Source organism: Aplysia californica, unplaced genomic scaffold (genome assembly GCF_000002075.1).
Source record: "Aplysia californica isolate F4 #8 unplaced genomic scaffold, AplCal3.0 scaffold00225, whole genome shotgun sequence".
Taxonomy (NCBI): Eukaryota; Metazoa; Mollusca; class Gastropoda; order Aplysiida; family Aplysiidae; genus Aplysia; species Aplysia californica.
The window spans coordinates 988,395-998,434 of record NW_004797495.1 but is presented as its reverse complement, the minus strand read 5'-3'; positions in this window follow the sequence as shown (position 1 = coordinate 998,434).

Below are 10,040 nucleotides of genomic sequence, written 5' to 3'. Positions count from 1 at the left end.
GGTTTTACTGCATATTTCTGCCTCCTATATCCCTCAGAATGCTTAGGAACAGATGTCGATTTGACTAATGGATCCAATCTGCATAATGATGTCAGATCTGCAGACCTGTCAACCACTCCATGACCAAAAATAAGAGTTGTTCTCAGAATCTTCCCTTTGTTCAGAGTTGGGGGCTCATGGACCCCAGAAGACTCAGTCTGCATTATAGACTGATCGTGGCGAATAAACGTAATACACGCGAAGGAAAACAAATAGAAAATGTATATTTTCACACCATATTAGGATAAGTCGCGTAAATATTGCGAATAAACGAAAAATAAGCTAATGCATTTTCGCATCATTAATTTTACGACAAGCTGGGTACGACTGATGGAAACGGAATTCAAAAGAAAAATCCGATCAAAAGCAAATCCAATCAGCGTTCTTTCACAGGCAAAAACAAAACAAACATATACATGTAATGGGAGGGCGACGCTTTTATCGGAGTACATGTACTTGGCGCGTTTGAGTCTGATAATGACGCAGGCTACTGCAGTCTTTATCAGACAGACCTCGGCTTCGCTTCATAAAACCTGACCCTGAAGTCCAGTAAGATCAATCGCATTCTGCGAGCATGGAAAGATCTGACCCTGCAATGGCGTATGGTAGCTGTCTGATTTGCCCATGGTCAAGATTTTCCTAAGTACCAGTTTGTGTACATGGTTTGTTTTGGATAAGTTCATCAAATTGCTGGATAATGGGAGCTTTTTCCCTTCATAAAGAAAAGAATCTGGCTGCCATTCACATGTATTAAACTGCAGTCGACATCATCTAAAATGGCTATTCATTGTCGATACATTAAAAGGTCTGTCTAAACAGGTTGATGACATTATAATGTAAAACAAAGGCAAGGAGGGAACGGAAAGTTGCCATTTGTGCATGTGATTGTCTTATACAGGTGACCGTGAGATTGAACCTGTATATCAAACAAGGATTTGAAAAACAAATGTTTGCAGTGTGAACGTTCCCTTTTACTCGTATTTACTTTACTTTTACTTTTGTGTCCTCTGTTACCGTTGAGCGTAGAGGAGAGCAGTTTTGCTTTAATGCTAGGCCAACTCCGCAGCTCTTTCAGTTGTGACATTATAATTTCTAAGGGTTTCCTTGACTCCTCCAGCCCATCTTTTGCGTGACCTTCCTCTTCTTTTATAGCCTTAGTGCTTGGTGTAATAGGCTCTCTAGGCTGGCTGGCTAAGTATCATAACAGGTGGCCAAACCATTAAAATGGTATTCTCTGTCTTTCTATGAAATACAGGCAGGACTCAGTGCCAATAGCTGCTCTTACTTCTTCATGTCTCTGCCTGTCTTGTCTTGTGATGTAAAGGGTTTTGCCGAGACATTTCATTTGCATGCTGTGATTTTGCTTTCATGTGTTTTACTTAATTTCCAGGTTTGGCACTTGTAGCATAATGTTGGTATACATATTGAAGTGATAAGCTGTCTCTTTGTGTCCATGGAAATGTTTGGATGAGATGGAAAGGGTGCGAGCTGGTAGGTGACAGCGTTAGCTTTTGGGTTCGCATTTCTATTTCTCTGTCTATGGATCTGTTTTCAGAAAAAGTGCTGCCAAGATAACTCCTTCACCTGTTTCAGTTGTTTACTATTTACACGGATGTTCAGGGGACCATGGTTTCTGCTCACTTTCATAGCCTCTGTTTTTAATGTGCTTATTTTCATGTCAAATTTCTCGTAGCTGTTGTTCAGTTCGGTAGTGTGATTTTGGAGACTTTGTTGGTTTGATAAATAAGACATTGGTCGTCTGCGAATTTAGGCTTTCCGGGGTTTGGTTTGCGTCTTGCGTTATTGTGTCTATATTACATATTAAAAGGAGGGGGGAATGAAACGCATACCTGTCGTGCTCCAGATCTTACTTTGAATTGCTTTCCTTTGTTCTTACTGAGCTTCTGCTATTGGCATATATACCTCTGACATTATCTAATACAGTTGTCCTCTGACGCCATACTTTCGATTGTCTTCCAGATTTTTGTATGTTATTATTTACTCTGTCGAAAGCTTTCCCCAGGTCTCTTTTATTTTAGACAAAATAATTACACTACATAGAACATGTTTCTCGAGAAGATGTTAGTGAGAGTAGGCCCACTTTTGAAAAACAGCTATATTAACCTCTTTCAGAAGCTTGCAGTCTCACTAGAGCCAGCCCTTTGGAGGTTTTACGATCTCTCCGTTTATTTGAGAACTTCAGACTCAAAGAGAATTTATCGAGCATATTCGATCAAAAATTAGAATCAATACTCAAACACGTTATGCTCTAGTTCCACTGAAAAGGGTTAATAGCTTATTTATGCTCTTGGTCGTGGTGCCGATCCATGGACCCTGAGATCGCCCCAGGGGAAGGTGGTTTTAATTGCTATTATTATTATTATTATTGTTTTTATTGTTGTTGTTGTTGTTATTATTATTATTATTATTATTATTATTACTATTATATGAAAGTAACGGAAAGAAGTCTTTTCTAAAACAGTTTACGGTGCTGAACTAACTGTAAGTAAATGAAAGTTGAAAGGTAGAAGATATTAGCAGATGAAAACGCTCGTGGGCGTAATAATATATTTATGATATGCGTGCATTGGATTTTCTCAAAAGTAATGCAAGGCGATTTATTAAGATTTGTTTCCAGTATCTTAACAACACCCAAGAAAAGAATTGCTAAAGGCAAGAGGCAGATTGGTGATCTTTCAGTTTAAAGGTAGGGGAGTCAGGGGGAAAGAGGAAGAGTGAGAAAGAGAGAGAGAGGGGGGGGGGGAGAGAGAAACGGGAGAAAAAGAGAGAGAGGGGGAGAAAGAAAGAGAGAGAAAGAAACAAGCAAGCAAACAAACAAACAAAGGGATTACAATTTAGTGCGTGCGGACGTTTGCGTGGTTTTGTTTCTCTATGGGGTTATCACCGATTTCAACGCTGTATATCTATGTTTAAGAAGCGGAAATTCCGAATTTAATAAATCAGCCCATTTTCAATTCTACTGTTTGGTGAGCCCAAAATGAATGGGCACTGTGCAGACTAGCCAATCTAATTGTCCCTGAACTAAAAATTTGGAGCGCTTTAAAACCTATCCAGTAAGAGCAGGGGTATCTTACTGCCAGGAACACCTACTTTGTAATCTTATTTATCGTTTATATCTCGTGAAAGGTCAACGTCTGTAACATGGGGTTATAAAAGGCTTTTTCCAAGGCTAAGGCTACATTCTCATCACTTCTATGTCGCCTGCGCACTTCACGCTGTCTTCCGTTGGATATTATAGGGCAACCACACCTGAGCTCGTGGCTTTGGGTAACGGCGAGAAGATATATTATATAATTTTCTGGCGATGGGAAAATTCCGACGAAAATATAGGTCTCACTCTCCATAGATGCTTCCTTTTTCAATTGAACAAATCTAAGAATTCCCAGCTCTACTTGGAACGGTCCGATCCAAACACTTCCGATCCAAACACTATTTTTTCCGATAATAATATGTTAATTATGTTATTATAGAGAGCCTGGAAAACTTCAACAAATAACCCTTTTTCAAAAACACCCCTTTGGGAGCTGAACAGGTGTCATAAGTCATCTGCCTCAAAACCCAGCATGAGTTAACTTCGCGGACCAGCGGACGAGAAAGATGTAGTTCGGCGGGGGTTCAGTTTGTGAGTGCTATCACACAGTATGTAGATGTATGTAGAAGAGAGGGTGTGTGAGAGAGTGTGTGTATCGTATGTATGTACATATATGTGTGTGTATGATTCATTCAAATGTCAGCTGAAGTCGTTTCTGTTTTTATATTAATAAGATGGATATTTGGAATAATTTTCTTTAGTCAGAACACAACGTTTCATGTTTCTGTTTTATGCTGTAATGTATTGTAAAGCGCTCAGAGCCTGTGTACTTTATTCGGGGTTGAGCGCTATATAAATGTCATTTATTATTATTATGAGCGATGAGTGTGTGGTGTGTGCGTGCGTGCGTGCGTGCGTAGGTGCACGTAAATATGAGTGTGTATGTGTGTGTTTGTGTGTGTGTGTGTGTGTGTGTGTGTGTGTGTGTGTGTGTGTGTGTGTATGTGTAGTGAAACACCAAACCAATGTGCCAGCATCTGAATAATAAAGACTTTCTTTACGTAACTTTATTCTTTATTCGTGTTTGCAATTCCAGTTTATTTTAATTTTTACGGCACATTTGCACATTTTCTGCTCGTGAATAACGTGTACCGCACAAGACAAACACTACACTTCTAACAAGAAAGGTGTAAAATACACCAGAGTTTCTACAGAACGTGGACCCAGAAAATTAACTTCAACTTTTAAGTCTTTTCGCCACATCTAAATCCTAGGCCTAGTACAAGGAGAACGCTCTAAATGCTATGAAAAGCCTGCACGTTCACGCATGATCTGTTGCTATTCCTCAGTGTCTTGCTTTCTTCGCGTGTGTCAAGAAGACACCATGAAGAATATTATTAGTGGAGCTTGCTTGTTTGCTCGCGACAGCATTTAATAGCGTGAAGTGTGTTTTACAAATGCGACCTTAAGCAAGTTCACAACCTGTGGAGAGAGTGTTTGAAATCTGGGACAGACTTTTTACATGAACTAACCTCATGATGCAAATGTTTAATCCAACTCAAGGGAACTCATGAATTTAGCAAAGTATAGTTCTCTAGTTTTTACACGATTGTTTCCCTTGCATTTCACTTCATTCGTTGCGACATCTTGGTGTCGTTGTGGATGTTGAATTGCTGTCGATGTCGCTGTCGCTGCTACTGATGCTCTCGTTGTTATTTGTTTTATGTTCTTTTGTTTCCTAAAGCCTTGGTATTGTTTCTCTACAGTATAGCCGCTTCATCCAAATGGAATTTCTTCTAAGAAATGGTTAAAGTGAGGAACAGGCTGTTTATGCCCTTGTGTCTTTCTATCTCAACAGGAGAAATAAGAATATTAGATGGCACATCTTGACACATTGTTGCAGAGTTCCTTCTCCCGTCGCTGCGGATGAGATCCCTATCCTTGGTCGGTAGGACAGAGAGAGAATGGTTTCGACAACGGTGTCCTCTTCGGACTTGGGAAGCTGTAATAGTTTGGTCATCATTTTGGGGGTTGTGTTGTTTTTGCGAGGGTTCTTAATTTGTTTTTATTTGGGTTGAAGTTGCTGTTGTTGTTGTTGTTGTTGTTGTTGTTGTTGTTTTTGTTTTTGGCTGAGTAGGGTGAGAGGGGGGGGGGCTCTAGTATGTTGAAAGAAGAAACAAAATAGTAAATGAAGACTTTATTTCCCCTCACCTCCTCCCCCACCCCCTTACGATGAATCTGAGTATTAACAGCTTTATAGGTATTTGATACGGAACACACAGCTAAATTTACAAGCTATATTGTGATGCTTCGCACAATTTAGTATATTCGCGCACGCACACATACATACAGACATCTATGTTCTCTCTTTCTCTTTCTCCCTCTCTATACCCCCTCTCTCCCTCTCTGTCTCTCTGTCTCTCTCTCTGTCTCTCTCTCTGTCTCTCTCTCTCTGTCTCTCTCTCTCTCTCTCTCTCTCTCTCTCTCCCTTTCTCTCTCTTTCTTTCTTTCTTCCTTTCTCTCTTCTCCCCTCCCTCTCCCCCCCCTCTCTCTCTCTCTCTCTCTCTCTCTCTCTCTCTCTCTCTCTCTCTTTCAAACACACGCATACGCACACACACACACACACACACACACGCACACACACACACGTACACACACACACACACACACATACACACACACACACATTCACACATACACATACACTATTGCAGACTCAATGCTTTATCAGAAAAGTAAAGACACTCAATAAAATATGCTCCCGACGCGAAAGTCAAACTCTTGTGTTTTCGGCTCAAAACCACTACACCACAGACATCGACTATGACATCCTGTAAGAGAAAAGGTGGGACTCTGGGGCTAGAGTCAATCTCTCCTCGCACAATTTCTAAAGACAAATTATTATGAAGACTCTCTGATTCGGTGGAAGTTTTAAAAATGTCTCTGTCGGAGTAGAAAATTTCACCTTACTCTTTTAACATCACAATGGAACAAGACACAGCCTAAGATTGACCCCACCCACCCACCCACTCCCCTCGGGAAAGAGAAAGAGAGGAAGGTCGAAATCCACTTAAGAGCAAGATCCACAGGCAGCTCTCTCAGGATTATGGGACACAGCTGGCCTGAGGTGGAGAAGATTGCCAAAAACAGAGACAGAAGGAGAGCTCTTCTTGGCGGCCTATCCCTAATACCAAGGTGAAAGAGGCGAGTGGTGAATACTTACTTACTTTTACTATTCATCCCCTGTTGCCAACGTTTCGAGGGGCGAAAGCACTATAATCTGACGTCATAGCTCATAGGATCAGTTCCCTTAAGAGCTGAAACTAGTTTTGTTTTCTTGGCAATTACTTTTGATTGATTTATTTTTGATTTTTTTTTAGTTCCAAAAAAAAAGGGAAAACAAATAGAGCAAGATGGCGCTCATTGGAAGCGTGATTGACGTCAACACCAGATGTAATAATAGTAATAATAATAATAATAGCTGCATTTATATAGCGCATATCCAGTTACTATTTGCGTTTTACAACTATAATTACCCCAGCAGACTCTAGAACACTCAGAAACCTTCTTGGCTTCCTGGAAATATACAGCGCAAGCTTAAGATTATACGCGCTAAAACGCAAACAGACAAAATTTGCAGAACGGCAGGCAAAGGGAAGAATCTTTTAACTCCAGAGAGACAAAGGTATGCCTAACTTCGATCGCGTCACTGCACTCGCTGCCCTCGGCAGTCACATGGTTATCGCAGGACAGAAAAATGTGTACCAAGATAACGCAAACAACTTCGTGCCAATTCTGTGCCACCACACCATCTTCTTCTAAGTCTCACCACGTTCCATCCGACATTCCACTTAACCTTTTTCTCTTTTTTTTTTCAAATAAAATGTCCAAGGACTTCAAACGTCACGCTAGGCCCTATATGAATGAGGGGATGCTTTAACAGACAAGTGTCAAAACTAATAACTGTGTTTCTAAAGAGAATACGGCTCGTAGATGGAATATCAGAGAAATACAAAAACCACGCCAGTTCTGCTTGAGTGTGAAGAACTGAAACTGATTTCACGTTCATCTGAAGATCTGTACTAGACAGCTGCTCTTGTGAATGTTTTGTTCGCTTTACTGTACTGTAAACTTTATTATTTGACCACATGTGTATGTGGGGGTATTCTGGGTGGGGGTAGAATTGTTTTTAAGTGTTGCGCAGTTCTCACTACTTTATGAGCGCCGAAATTGGATATTAATAATATTACAGGTATCTTTCTAACAAGCTTATCAACCACTGTCGCAGTCTATTAACAGAAGAAAGGAGAAACAAAGAACGCAAAGGTTGCTGTTGAAATATGTGACTGGTTGTACTCATTATAAACGTTTACCGCATCCATCGGTGTATTTGGGAATATATAGGATACAGGTTTCTTAGAGCAGAGTTGAGTTCGGATTCCCAACAAAAAAAGGCGGAGATGCTCAATAGAAATATTCAACGAACTAGGTTTCCCCTCGCTGAAATCAAACTCCTGTGTTTTGTGAGCAACAGTTATCTGAGCTCAGGGTCAAGCCACTACATCACAGCCGGATCCAAACCAGGGAGTTTACGGTAACAATAATACTGTAAAACTCTGATCTGAACAAAGAACACCACCATGAAAAACAACATTCGTAATCTACTAATTATAAGGCAGTAAAAAATTCGTGACTCAACTTATCCTCAAATATCTCTTTAACGGGTGAATCAATGTCACCCATACTTTGCATAGCAGTTTGCATCAATTTGTCTTAACTTAATCATATTTTTCCACTACTACTGAGGCCCGATTAAAAAACTTTTCTTCATAAATTTATATAAAATACTATTAATCTTCATCACACGGAAAATGTGATTGTTCGCAGCACATCTCGCACACATTTTGCATACGCATGTGGCCTACGTCACAGCTCGCCAATGACACTTTTTAGTGACAAAACTTTTTACAAAAAATATTTTTATAATGAACAACATTTTTTACACTCCAAAGGTTCCCTATACTATTGCGATTTTTTAAAAATTACAGACTTTTAAAATTGCCCGAGCCTTAAACTTTTTAAAATCTGTAGAAACCATCAACTGGGATTTTTTATTAGTATTTATTAAGGAATTTTCTAGAATACAGTGTGTAGGAGTTCGAAAAATATTCACCTGTTAAGGGAAGACCGGCATGCTTTTTTCAAAATCCGTTATTCACAGACTTAGCAATCATTTAAGGGCATTTTATATGACTTTGGAGGTCTTGTACGTTATTCAGGTGGCCAGATCTACTCTACTTCTGCGCTCCGGGCAATTTTTTACACTTTTGGGTGTTACGACCCCCTCTAAAACATTTTAGAGCAGGCGTATTTTTCTTATCTATAAAGCTACAGAGTTAATATTTTCACAGAGTAAACCCAGTATAGGTAGTTGCAACCTGTTAGAGGATTTTTTTATATCGTTAAAAATAAGCGCATGTAGTAATATGAAAAATATTCCATAAATCAAAAAAAGCCTCTAACAGGTTGCAACTACGCCAATTGCCCACCCTGAAGCCAAATTTCAAGGAAATCCTATAAACAGCCTTCGAAATCTCGCTGCACTAAAACCCCATACCCCTAAAAATATCGCGTTTTAGAGAAAACGCAAAAAAAACGCAACGCAAAAAAATAATAAAATGCGTTCGCATAGTTTTATTACTTTTTTTTACAACCGCAGACAGAAGAAGTAGTGTTCGTCTTTTTCAGTATCTACCACTGCACTATACCGATCACTCAGTTTGGAATAGAACTATGTAAAATTAAAAAGAATGGCTTGGAATGATGAGATAATACAATTTATTTCAAGAGAATAGCGCCAAGAAAGGGGAACAAAGTTACCTCAAAGCTTGAAACAGTGCAATCTTAATCGTACTTTATTCAGAATAATGAAGCGATAGGAGAAACACTTCTAAACACTGAAGTGCATTTCTGAACAGGTCGGATTTTCAGAATAAACATTTGTGTAATTTGTTAGGTGTATTTTTTTCTTCCTAAAATATAATTATTTCATCTTGAACTTCCATTCAAAAGTAACCGCCTTTGACTTTTGACAGTGGCATCACAAAAACCAAACAAGAAGCCCCACTTCTGTTAACATATCCGATAATGCCGACAGTTTAAACTTAAAATCCGATTCAGGTCCGATCACTTGTGCATAATTGATATTGATTAGTAAAGTATTTTGCATTGCAAGCTGAAGACGGGAATTCGATTCCGTATCAGAAAGATGATTTCATCCAGTACCTCCGCACTTGCTGTAACTTTTGGGACGAAAGAGCGTCCTTAAGTCTCGACAGCGGTGATAAAAGTAGGATGTCCAGCAGGAGTGGGACAGTCAGACAAGCCTGGTCTATCATATTTTTGGTAAAAGCTAGCTTTTTGTAGATAGTCTGTTTGTATGTTGCATTTTGTACGTGTCCTCGTTGTTGACACGGTGAGGAACATATATGTTGTGAAATAAAAACAGTACCTTTTGCTAGTCAACAATAGTGCATTATAACGAGCTGCATTTTAAAATATATAAATACTAGAATGGAGAGAATTACAGATTGTGAACAACAAAAAAAAGAAACAGTGAACCTCGCGTTGAATGCAACGAATCTGTCGAGTCCAACGTCCACGATTTTCGGCCCCCGAAGCATTTCAGACCCCTGTGCCAAGCTACCATGGCAAATCCTGGCTTATCTTGGGATCCTTTTGACTTCTTGAATCAAAAGCTCTTTACATTTTATAGACAGATGCTTTCCGAAGTTTCGGCCCAAATTTACCACCACCTAAGTTTAGAATTTAACAACTGGTGAACATGTCTACCGTCAGCTATATTTGGTGCCCGAACTTGATCAGTAATATGTTATGGAAAAAGGTAAAATCGCACAATAACACATACCGAAATAACACCTACCCCCCC